This window comes from Dipodomys ordii, unplaced genomic scaffold (genome assembly GCF_000151885.1).
Source record: "Dipodomys ordii isolate 6190 unplaced genomic scaffold, Dord_2.0 Scaffold61, whole genome shotgun sequence".
Taxonomy (NCBI): domain Eukaryota; kingdom Metazoa; phylum Chordata; class Mammalia; order Rodentia; family Heteromyidae; genus Dipodomys; species Dipodomys ordii.
Genome location: NW_012267277.1, coordinates 3,127,775 through 3,140,944, shown reverse-complemented (window position 1 = coordinate 3,140,944; position 13,170 = coordinate 3,127,775). Strand labels below are relative to the sequence as shown.

The window sequence follows — 13,170 nt, the reverse complement described above, 5'->3', positions numbered from 1 at the left end:
CTCACCATTTTGTTGTTCCTTTTCCCTCCCCCAAATCAGATAAATGTATATACAAGACACAGGATACCAAAAATCAAAACCTATGACAACAGGGGCATAAACAAAAGAGAAAAAATGAAAGAAAACAAAGAAATAACTTCACACAGTACATTAACAACAAAACCCCACAAGAACAAAAACAAAAACAACCCTCTTTGTTTCCATATCTTGGAGATCATGTCAATTAGCACCATTTTATATGGTCATATGTCCATAGCTATTGAGCTATTGTGATCCTCTGCTAGGACTATCCTAGACATATACTAATTATTACAAATGAGGGAAGCCATGGAGCCTATGTTTCTTTGGGCCTGCCTTACTCCACTTAACTCTTGAGAATGAGAGCAGGGATCTATAACCATTTGTTTTCCTGGCCTTGATTTTCCAGGTTTCACCCAATGTAAGCACTGGGTTTTTGTAGTAAATGCATCCTGTGTAGGAGTCAGGAAACTTTGTTCTGTCTTGACATAGTCATTTAAGGTAGGGAGTAACTTCAGGTAGTAAACTTGGGCAAGTCACTTTACTCTGAAAACAAGTTCCCTGATCTATGAAATGGGTGTGCTGAATTGTGGACTGATAGGTGGGTGTTGTGTAGGTTGAATGCTGCCTGCATAGTGCTTTCAAACATATGGATTTGAATGCCTTTAGATAGAATCTTGCTTTCTGAGTTTGCCTTGGTTCTGCTGTTCCCTGCTTCATCCTTTGCCTGTATAGTCTGTAATAGTTTATGCTTCCTGTAGTTATTTCTTTCTAAGGTGATCTTTTGTTGCTGTGAAAAGTGTCTAAGTCTGAGATTCAGGTTAGTTGATGATGCCTTTGGCTAGACATTTAAGTGTTTAACATTCTAATCCTTGTATCATCAAAAATATCAATTGCGGGGCTCAGTGGTAGAGCGCTTGCCTTGCATGCCTGAGGCCCTGGGTTCGATTCCTCAGCACCACATAAGCAAAAAGAAAAAAGCCGGAAGTGGCGCTGTGGCTCAAGTGGTAGAGCGCTAGCCTTGAGCTGAAGAGCTGAGGGACAGCACCCAGGCCCAGAGTTCAGGCCCCACGACCAGACCCCCCCCCAAAAAAAATATCAATTGCTGTTTTTTGCTCTATGATTTGGACACTTTTCTACACCAAACTGAATGGGTTATTCTTTTTCTTCCTCTTATTTAAGGCAAACAGATATGTTGTATTCCCTAACACACACACTGAACTCTATGCGTTGAACATATAGTATGGTATGTAGTTCAGTTTGATCAAGTGACTTGGTTAACGTTTTAGCCAGCTTCTGAAGTTGAATCATGGATAAGTGTAGTTTCTATCTGAGGTTTTAATACAACAAAAATAATTCCTTTCTGGCTTTTTAGACACATCATAGTCCAAGGCTTCTAGGTAAGTGTTTAGTAGCTGAGTGCTTAGTTTATTGTTTTATGAGCTGTTGGGCTTTCCTTGTCTTTTGTAAATTCAAGTAGGTTGTTCATCTATACATGCAGTACATCTTTTTGTAACTAGTCTCTTATTGGTCAGTTTAGGGAAGTCTACATAACTTGGCCTTTTATGTACCATGAGATAGAAAGAGCCCCTTAATATGCCTTTATCTAAGAGGCCTTGATACGTTTTCTCCCAGTGGTCAAGAGCATTTAGGAAATTTTGTTAAAAGCATTGATAGTCAATTTTGACACTTGGTTCCCAAGTTCAGGAGAATGCTTTCTTCTAGTTCAGGCTATTGAACTCAGGGTACTGGTGAATATTTTAACCTGTGAACTTAAAATACATTTAAATAGAACATACTGAAGGTCTGTAAGTGTAGAGATAATGTGGCTATAAACTAACTTTTAGACTTGAAGTATACATTTAAATACAGCAGATTAAAGATCTATAAATTTAGAGGCAATCTAGTTACAGAAACTTGACCTTGTCAAAATCACACAATAATGATAGAAACCAGATTTAACCAAATTATCACATTTGTACAATTTAATACAATGCATACAATATTGTTAAAAGCTTAGGCTGTGGGGTTGAGTTAATTTGGGTTTCATTATGACTTGTCAATTCTGACACTTCTGAGAGGGTATCTATATCTCCATGAACCTTGGTTTCCTCATTTGTAAAATGGGGATAATAATAACCTGTCTCAGCAGTAAATGAGAGTAATTCATACAAGGGATTTATCATCATGATGGTCATAGAATAAACAATGAATATTCATTACCATCATTAGCTAGAATGCAATTGGTATGTATTTCTGAGCTGTTTCTCTTAGAGAAAGGCCTAAAGGTGTGTTTCCTAAGGGCTTCTTGTGTCGGGTCACTGAGTCACTCAAGTGCATATCCAGGTTCATTTGCCTTCTAGCATTTATATGTTTGTAATTGTATGCTCTCAATATACTTCCAGTCTTTCCAGAAACAGATGATATCTGCCTATAAAAACATAAAGTTGAAATCATCTCTCTTAGATAGTCCTTTTCCCTCCAGATCAATCTGAATTAAAGTTTCATTGCAAAAGTTTCATGGACCCATGCTGACATTAATTATTATTGGTGTGCTGCTGAAAGTCCTAAAGTGACTTCATTAAGAATTAAAACCCTCGAGAAAACTGCAAACCCTTGAGGAATCATAGAGCTGGAAGGAAACTAAGAGATCACCTCCTCTAGGCCCCCATACAGATAAGGAAAGTGTATTTAACCAGGTGAAATAAAATTTAAGTAGGGGCTGTGCCATATCATGGCTTTTAAATTTGCCCTAACGCTACATTCTGCACCCATTTGCTGTGTTATGATGATTACTTTTGTGGGACTTGTATATATTTATTAGCGACCATTGAGATGTAGCATTGGGCATTACTTTTGTGGCAAAAGCACGAGGCCATAATCATTATTAATGGATTCCATTATTTGGGAGTGCATTTTACAAACTACAGAGAATTCATTGCATTGATCTATTGTGCCACGTTTGTATTATACCAGGTAGTTTAAAATGATATTCTCTTAACTGTTAGGCTGAAAAATTGTCTGAGCTTGGCAGTTATCCCATCAGTAAGAAGTTCTTTTTACTACTGAAAATACATAGTTCTGTTGAAAGAAACCTTTTGACTGGTCCCCAGTGCCCTGAATGTGTTTAAATCCCTCACTGCTGAAATGGGAGGATTACTACAGCGATCATTGTTCTAAAACAAACTTCCTTTTGGACGATAACAGCAGCGGTAAATCAGATGTTGAAGAAAGTACCAGCTTAACTTCAGTCTGCTTTAAAAGAGTTTCCTCTTTAATTGACAAGTGTCATGTATAATAGAGCACGGTAACTCACATAGAAAACCTTGTGCTAGACTGCCTGCTGGGGCTGGAGTTCTTAATGAACATACAAGTGAATACACTGAGGCAAAAAATTAAAGCTCCCCAGCTGTGGAGCATTCATTCTCTTCTCTCTGGCCAGCGTGGTGATCCACACCAGCCCTGTCGCTGACTGAAGCGCCTTGTGTTGGTCTGAGCCAAGGGTGGCTGTCATCTTTCCTGGTGGTGTGTGGATAGATAGATCCTGGCACCTTATCCAAGGACTAAACAAACAGAAGATTTTTTTTTTTTTTTGGTCATGGTGGTAGGGTATCTTTTTTTTTTCTTTCTTTAACATGAAGACAATAAGCTATTTTGAGCGTATCCTGCCTTTCCACAAATTGGTGGTTTTCTTAGACTTTTAACCACTTTCTAATGTTTCATAAGTCCTTTCACTTTGTAAACTCCCTCTCTTGTCTCCTCCACTCCCCCTCAAAGACAACAGAAGTGTTTTTTTTTTTTTTTAGAGGTGATGTTTGCAACAGTTCAACACACTTGAATAAGCACTTAGAATAATGTCAATAGAGGAAGGGAAAAAAAAGGGTGTATTATTATCAAATTAAGTAATGGATGGGCAGTGATATTTTATTTATTACAGCATGTCTGAGTACCATTGGAAACAGTATGTTAGTTCTGAAGTGCACAGATTAGAAAGGAATGTTGAGTTTGGAAACGTGGCAGCCTGTAGCACTGGGTATGGTTTAAATTAAACCTTTTTTTGGAAAGCAGAATAGCTGTAGGCCACATTTAAGGGAAAAGCTACAGCAGAGTGAGCTGGCTGTGGTTTTTCTTTGACTCTGTCACCGGCCCACTTTCCCTTGTTTTAGCATAGAAAAAAGAGTTTGGACTCCTTCAGACCAACCACATCGCTTCTCTGCTGACCACAAAAAGGAAGCTTGGTGTCGAAGCCATAGGATTAATACCCACTGTCTCTTAACCCAGCAGAGTGTGAAAACTTTTCTAAGAGATTTCTCTGGGCAGGCTGACACTGTGGTTGGACTTTAAACATTTTAAATCAAGCACAACTCTGAATTACATTATGCCACAGTGCTCTGTAAATTGTTACGCATGATCCCACTGTTAAAAGTTATTTACACGAATCCCCAGGTTTCAGTGGGATAAACCACTAACAGCTTTGTGTATCTTAAAAAGGAATACAAGGAGAATTAAAGGTACGCCCAGGCCAAATTAGCTCAGAGTAGGTAGATCATAGTCAATCAGATTTTATTGTTCTTAAGCAAATGGAGACAGTTGGCTCTTGGCAGAAAAGCTTTTTCATCTTTGAAAATAATACGATTAAGATTTTCGATCTTGTTAATCAGTTGATCAGCTCCATTAATTAACCATGTTATTATTGTTATTATTATAATTGTTCTTGTCATGGTAGCGGGGAATGAGTCCTGAGTCTCATACATGCTAGACAATCTGCTCACAGATGATTTTTAAATGAGGAAGATGTTTTTTGAATAGGTGTGCATCTTTCTTTTTTTCTGTTTTTCTTTTTAACTTTTTAAAATTTAAATTTAATAAGATTATTTCTTCTTTTTGTTCTACCAGTACAGGGGCTTGAACTCAGGGAGTCAAACTCTCTCACTTAGTTTTTTTTTCACACAAGGCTGGTGCTTTCCCACTTGAGCTATACCTCCAGTTCCATCTTTTTGCTGGTTAATTGAAAATAAGAAGCTTACATACTTGGCCATCCAAGGTGGCTTCATACTAGAATCCCTTAGTCTCAGACTCTTGAGTAGGTTACAGGTATGAGCCTCTGGCACCTGGCTAAATTATCTTTAAATAGTTGTACAGAGAGGTTTCAATTCAACATGTCAGTTTAGGTGTACAGTGCATCTTGATCAATGTCACCCCTTCCATCATTCTCCCCCAGGTATGCATCTTTCTGAACAGATGTTTGCCTTGCAGAAATGCCCTGTGTTTACTATATTGGTCTACTCAGACATTACAAATGGTTGTTTCTGTGTCCTCAGCATTAATTTTAATGATTGTACTCTTACTACTATGATTAACTAATCATATTTATATTTACTCAAATGCCTAGGATTAATATATTTTAAAAGATATAATTTGAACTTCCATCCTGCCTTGTTGGATTCATCAGCTTTTCACAAGTGCCATACTAGCACTTGACTGATTTGGAAGGCTGGAGATAAAATCCTGCATACATGTTTTAGAACTGTGGTCTTACCATAATCACAGAGTTTAATTCCTGTTTGACTGTTTGTCATGAGAGGGGTTTATTTGCCATCATTAGAGAAATTAGTCTGTATAACACTTCCGATAGTGAGGGATGCAGTTATTGTGTTGCCTGGATCATCACAGCAGTATTTAAGTACTTCCAGTGGTAAGGAGCCTTGTGTTTGTTGTAGGTGTCTTAAGAGCATCTGTTTTGTGCTTCCCTGAACTAACTAGTTGGGGAAAGAGTGGGAAAGAGATGGTGTACTTTCTGGGTAAAATATTTAGCTACCCTACAGTAGTTGCATTGTGTCTTGATCTTTTTTCTTTTCTTTTTTTTTTTTTCATCTTGGTAGAATTATACTGTAACTAATTGAATCCATTGATCACTGTCTTGTTTTTTTCCCATCTTCTTCTCAGAGGATTCATTTCATAGGGGTCTATACATCAGTCATGAAAATGGCTACAGAGGCGTTACCAAGACTGGTAATAAAGGTAATTTAACCTAGAATAATATTTTTAAGGACAGAACACTGTAAGTGTCCTTTACTTGGTGAGAGTTAACTTCTTAATTAGGCCATGTTGGAAGTTAAATCAAATATGACACTGACCAGAAGTTTTAGAGAGTGAGAGAAAAGAGAGAAGAGAGACAGAAAGAAAGAGAGAGAGGAGGGAAGGAGCCAGAGAGAGAGACAGAGAACTGGAGAGAAATGAGAGAGAGAGAGAGAGAGAAACAAAGAGAGGAACAAGCATTGACATTGGATTTAATTGATCTGGTTTCTAGGTGTGGTTATGCCAGTGTATTTCAAACTAATATATAGAGGGGTTTACTTGCCATTATTAGACAAGTTTGTCTGTGTAACACGTGGGGTATGAGTCAACAGAGACCTTGTTCAGCGGTTGATTCTGATCCAAGAGGGTGGTGGTGGGGCCTGGCAGTCTACATTTTCTTACAAGCTCACTGGGAAGTCCTGGCTGTAGGGTCTGAGCCCACAGGTAACCAGTTAACTGGCTATCCCACTTACCTTACTTTATGGCTTTGGATATGTCCTTTGACATCTCTGTACCTCATTTTTCTAATCTCTAACATTGAGCTGTTGATCTTTGCTTTGCCTGCCTCACCAAGTTGTTTTGAGAATAAAATTAGACGACATAAATGAAATTTTTAAATGCTATGTAATTGTAAGGACAGCAAGGGTCTCTGTTTATAGATAAAGACATTCCTCAAATGCCTCTCATGGAATCAGTGGGAGCTGTGGTATGATGGGAAGTGCCCTGACCTGGGGAGGCAGGAGAGAAGGCTTGAAATCCCTGCCTCCTTCCCCATCCCCCAGCACCTCTTCCCTGATTTTGGCCAAAACATAGTTCCCAATGGGACAAGCCTCATGTTTAAAATAAAGGCATGGCCAGAAACAATCCTTCTCAAAATGTGAGGGCAAGACCAAAATCAGTAGCATGTTTAAGAAATTCCCAGTCCCTTTCTAGACATGGTGAACCAGAAACTGAAGAGAGGACCAGAAATCTGCTTTTCAATGAGCTCTTTAGGTGTCTCCTTTTTGAGAAGCACATCGGAGTGTCATCAGATATAAGTGGGAATTGTATTGCATTGAGCACATACAAGGGGGTGCTGAGCAAGGGACAGTGGAGAGGGCAGGTTGTGGGGGGGTGGGTTGAGGAGCAGTCAATATGCCATCCCCTTTACAGAACTGAGATGACACCTGCATTGAGCTTCATCTTTCTTGCTTTGGGGCTGCCTCAGTGACCTGTGAAAACTGACAAATGTAGGTGACACTGCGAAGGTTTTTTCCGTTTTCTTCCTTGTCCTGCTCCTTGGTGGCTGTCTTCACGATGCAATACCAGCTCACATTTCTCAGTTTCCAATGGCTTTCTCCAAGATTATCATAGTCTCTTGGCATTGGTGTGAGGTGAGGGGAACTGAGAGAGTAAAATGCATGCTTGTCCTTTATCTGTTTATGTTTATACTTTATAAACCCTCAATTTTGTTTTCTACTTTTAAATTGGCAATACATCTAAACATTAGAAAAAATCATGGCTACTTTTCTATTGGCTACTTGCATTTTTTTTTTTTTTTTTTTTTTGGTCATGTTGCTTGAACTCTGGGCCTGGGCGCTGTCCCTCAGCTCTTCAGCTCAAGGCTAAAACTCTACCACTTGAGCCACAGCGCCACTTCCGGCTTTTTCTGCATATGTGGTGCTAAGAAATCGGACCCAGGGCCTTATGCATGCAAGGCAAGCACTCTACCACTGAGCCACCTTTCCAGCCCTTGGATTTTTAAAAAAATCAAGTTTAATCCCTAACGTGCATGGTCTTTATGCACAGAAGAGACCCTCTGTGTAGTCCTATCACTTTTATTCTTCATTTAAATCTGAGATTTTTATTCTGGAACAGCAAATAAAGCCATAGTTGATAGTTGCTTGAGTCTGGAAAGTAGAAATAAGCAAGAGGTGTAAGCTGGCTGATAAATGGGTATGGACGACATGAGTATTCTGTCCAGGGCTTGGATAGAAGCTTTCCTTTCTCTGCACACACATGCAGACATACACATACACATTTATATGTGCATATACACATATCCTGTATAGTTATATTTTTAAATCATTCCTTGAGTGTTCATTGCATTGGAATATTTAGTAATAACTTGTGTTCTTAATGAGATCTTCAGGAAAAGCTTCAGTTTTGTTTCTGCATATAATAGCATTAATAACCAATTAGGTACAAGATTTCTCTCCATATTTGAGTTACTATAGAAAACAAGTAGTCTTTAGAGTGGCAATGAAGCAGTTTTGCAAATTGATAGTCATGGATATCTGCAGTTTTGAACAACCTTATAGATCATCTTATCTAGTGATTTCAAGTAGTCATTAGACAGGAATCTTTTACTCAGAGCCAAATTCAGAGAGAAGCCACATCCAGACGTGTGTGTGTGTGTGTGTGTGTGTGTGTGTGTGTGTGTATTCAGGTATATTTAAGCTAGGAAAATGGAAATATCGTACCCCTGTCAAATGTACTCTCTCCCAGAAGAAGCCCCAGTGGGAAGAGATCCTGGGGCAAAAAGTTCTCTGGGAAATTGGCCCTTTGTTGATCTTAGGCAGGTGCTGTAGGCCTGGAACCTGGTATTTGGAGTAAACTCCTGAGGTGCTAAGCAGGAGCTGACCACATTTAGAGGAGTAAGACCCTAGAGACCTATGAGGATAGTTTGAAAATTCTTTCATTTTTCGGAAATGGGAAAGACTCAGTAAAGTGTTAGATAGGGTTTTCTGAGTCCTGGCAAACTTCATCTCTTCTGTCCCCTAGCACCAGGTTCTGTGGCTCTGCCAACATCCTGCCCACACTTAGGTTACCACGATAGCCGAGGATGGCACCTTTCCTTCCTGTCTGTTATCTGCTCCAGGGAATGACTGTATTTCGAGTTAGCTTCCATTTGGGGTGGAACATTCTGGTTAGCCAGTGAGGCTGCATCCGATAGTCTCCATGTGGCTAGCACAGCAGAATAGAGAAGTAGTTTTACCCCCACCCCAGTGGAATCCATAAAACTCTTTCAGCCGTCCCCCCCCACACCTTTTTTGCATGCTGTCTAGTGTTTGCAAATGGGAAGTGGCTGAGGAAGAACACAGTGAAAGTTTATATAAAATATTTATACCCTAAAGATCTTTTATCTTGTGTCATTCAAGAGATAGAGAAGTGAAAAATGTATTGAGAGTACATTATCAAGAGTACATTATAAATTTAAATCTCAGATTGAATACTACCAGCTGCTAATGCGTGGAGCTTTGGAAATGAGTCACTTCTGAATCTCAAGAATTTACTGTATCAGGTCAGTTACACTTAAGAAGGAAGTGCCATTTGGAAAGAAAAATCCTATACTTGAATACAGACTTACATTAATGAGCATTAAAAATCAAACCTTCGATGTAACATTCATGTTAGAATACAGGTACCTAGGAATAAGATGTAGGAATTGAGACGTTTTATGAAACGTTTATCCAAAAAAAAAATCAGGTGGTTTGGTCTTGTAAAGTGGTAATATGTACTTGAGAAATAAGACATAGATTAAAATTCTATATCTGCTGCTTGTTAGCTGTGTGATTTAAAAAAAAATCTGTTCCTTCTTTGAGACTTATTTTATTTTCAAGGTAAAAGTAAGAGACTTTTAGAAAAGGGATTCAGGAAGTAGAGGTGTGGCTCAGTGGTAAAGTGCCAACCTTGAGTGAAAAAAAAAACCACAAATGAGTGCACAAGGCCCTGAGTTCAAGCCTCAGGAGAGGTGAAAATAAACAAACAAATAAATAAAAATGGGTTTGATGCTATAGTTATTGTGCAATGCCTAGAATTTCTGTCCTAGTCAGAGGTGGCTATTTTTAGCATTATTACCACCATCATATTGTCTTTGGCTTATGAGAATGGCATTATACTTTGGTGATGTGGAATCTTGCCTCTTTCTGGATAAATAGGATGTGGAGGCAAAACTGAACCTTCTGTGCCTGTGAAAAAGTCTGCAGCCAGAAAATACACTTTTATAAGCAAGAACATGGCTGTCTATGATGCAGGATATCTGGATTCTAACAAGCAGAAAATAAAATATTTCATTGTGTACAATGGTGCTTTGTTTTTGTAGTATATAATATGTATTTTTGTTACTGCAGCCTCAAATTCGTGCTCTAAGCAACTGCACTGGTAACTACAGGAGTAGCATCGGCTGTTGACATTGTATGTCTTTCTACATCCTTTATCTCTCACCATTTGAGACTGTGGGAAAACCTGGTTACCAGTGTTTTTGTTTTCCCCAAAGAATCTGTATCTGGATTTATGTCTGTCTGTCTGTCTGTCTGTATAAATATGTGCTAGTATTGGGGCTTGAACTCAAGGACTGCATGCTGTTCCTTAGCTTTTTTATTCAAGACTAGAGAAATCTCTCACTTGTGCCACATCTCCACTTCCAGATTTTTGCTGGTTAATTGGAGCTAAGGGACTTTTCTTGCCCTTGGCTGGCTTCAAACTGCAGTCTTCACATCTCAGCCTCCTGTAGCTAGAATTGCCATCAGCACCCAACAGAATTACATATTTTTATTAGAAGCATAGAATGTCTTAAATAATTGCATCCTGAGAGTGTTGTTGACTTTTCGAAACGAAAATCTTGGTTTATCAATAGTTTAAACAAAGATTTATTTTTCTTGCTTAACAGTGAATTCAGATGTACTAGTTGGCGTTGTTGTACTTAACTAATAGCACCAAGAATTCAGACACTTTTTAGTTTTTCTCTTCTGACATTCTTTATTTCTCAACTCTTTTCATGCATGCCATTTTGTGGTCACCATATATATATATATATATATATATATTTAAGGCAGGATAATGGGGGTGAGGGAGATGGTTTGGAGTAGCCTTCTTTGATCCATTTAATCAGGAAAGTAAAAACTTTTCCAGAAATGTCACAGGAGACATACCCTTACGATTTACTGGCAGAACCTGGGTCATTGTGGCTGGAATGCTGTTGCAGTTTCTGAAAGGGAATTTGGGAACTATCCCACTAGTCTCTGTAGTGGGAGCCAGTAGGGAGGTTATAGATGGTTGTTATGCTTCCTGGTGAACAGTCTCTTGTCTGTCCTAGCAACTAACTCAGTGTGACTCCCAGCTGCAGGCCTGAAGACTTCACAACCTTTAAATATATGTCCCAGGTCTCTATTTCAGCATTGTAAAGTAAAAATATTATTAGGGCAGGAGGGGAGAAGAAGAGACCGGAATTAATATTGAAAAATATATTCACATTATGTAGATAGATTATTGCAAGCAATTTACAAGCTATTGAGAAAGCATTATATAAATTTATTTCTTGGGGAAACATTATTTACAGTTACAGAAGAGAAGTTATAAAATAAAATAGCATTTAATACTTTTTATTAGGGTTACATTATAATATCTAAATTACATCTAATATTTAAATTACAATATAATATCTAAATATATATGTAATTTAACTGGACAAACTACACTTTTCACTAATTTCTTATTCTAAAATCAATGTATGCTTTGTTTTTCTTTTGGTCGGTCGTGGGTCTTGAACTCTGGGCCTGGGTACTATCCCTCAGCTCTTCAGCTCAAGGTGAGTGCTCTACCACTTGAGCCACAGTGCCACTTCCGGTTCTCTGGTGGTTAATTGGAGATAAGAGTTTCACAGACTTTGCTGTCCGGGCTGGCTTTGAACCATGATCCTCAGATCTCAGCCTCCTAAGTAGCTAGGATTACAGATGTGAGCCATAGAAGCTCGGCTAATGTATGCTTCTTAAAAACATTTTTATTAGCATATCCTTGGTGTATATTTTTATATAGTGTACCTTGATCAAACTCACTCCATTAATCATTTTCTCTCATCTTTCCCTCTTTCTTAAAACAATTTCAACCTTCTATTTTTATGTGTATAAAACGTATTTTATGTTTTATGAGTCATTGTCATCTGATTCCTCTAACCTCTGTTGTAAAGAAATCTTTTCTGTTTTATCTGTACATTTATCTCAGACACTATGAAATCCTGTGAAATGCTTTACACAAGCAGCCATTTTATATACTTTGTTAATTAAACTCAAGAATTATGGATGTTTGAAGAACTCTTAATCACAGCTATGAATGCACTAAAGGGAAACCATATCTGTTTGACTCCAGTACACTGACTCGTGTATAATATTTTTGCTTACACCTTTTGGCAGCTTACTGCTGAGTTAGCTGGTCCTTTAATGTCCTTGACAAATTCCAAAGCCACCGTGTGTAGATAAATTGAGAGAATAGATTTTTGTCAGTTTGCTTGTGATCATTTCTTCCCAGGGTTATAAACTGGTGTTTTCATTTGTAGACGTTAATCAAAATCAGCTGCAGACAATCTGAAAGATGACTCTTCAGCATGACATGGAATACTGGGTTCAGGATCTGCCAGGTGATCACCTCCTGAGAAACCTTCACAATGGGATTCTAATATGTGATCTCTATGTCATGCTCAGTAAGGTGGTGAGCCATTCCTGGGACTTGAACTTGGGGCCTGGGCACTGTCTCTGAGCTTTTTTCCCCTCAAGGCTAGCACTCTTATCATTCTACTACTTCTCCTTCTTTTTGGTAGCTGATTGGAAGTAAGAGCCCCCCCCCCCGCTCCTTCCCGCCCCCCCGGACTTTTCTGTCTGGGCTGGCTACAGATTGTAATTCTTAGATCTCAGCCTCCTGAATAGCTAGGATTATAGACGTGAGCTACTGGTGCCCTGCTGTGTGAAAAATCCAAGGCAAAGAAAGTGTCTATCAAGGAAGCCTAAACTTAGAGAATCTTTTAGAATTATTTAAGGGAGTAAATAGATATGTGAGCCAGTCTACTTAGGACAGAAAAATAATAAAGGGATTGTCCAGGTGCTATGACAGAATCTACTTTAGAATTATAAAATTATTTCTTTCATTGGTAGGGGACTGTTTTAGAGACACAGGAAATAAACAATAGGAAATGTATTTGATAGGAAAATAGGAATGTATTTTATTTATTATATACCTGTAACTTGAGCCCTAGTATGGTAGATACGTGCAAATTATCTTTAATCTTCACAGAGATCTTACAAGTTAGGTCTTGTTCTCCTT

General features: G+C 38.5%; 1 protein-coding gene across 2 annotated transcripts in view; it reads left to right on the top strand.

The window, feature by feature from the left end:
• Positions 1-13,170, top strand: part of Nfia (nuclear factor I/A) — a 372,020-nt gene that overhangs the window by 68,695 nt on the left and 290,155 nt on the right. The gene's annotated exons all lie outside the window — the stretch shown is intronic.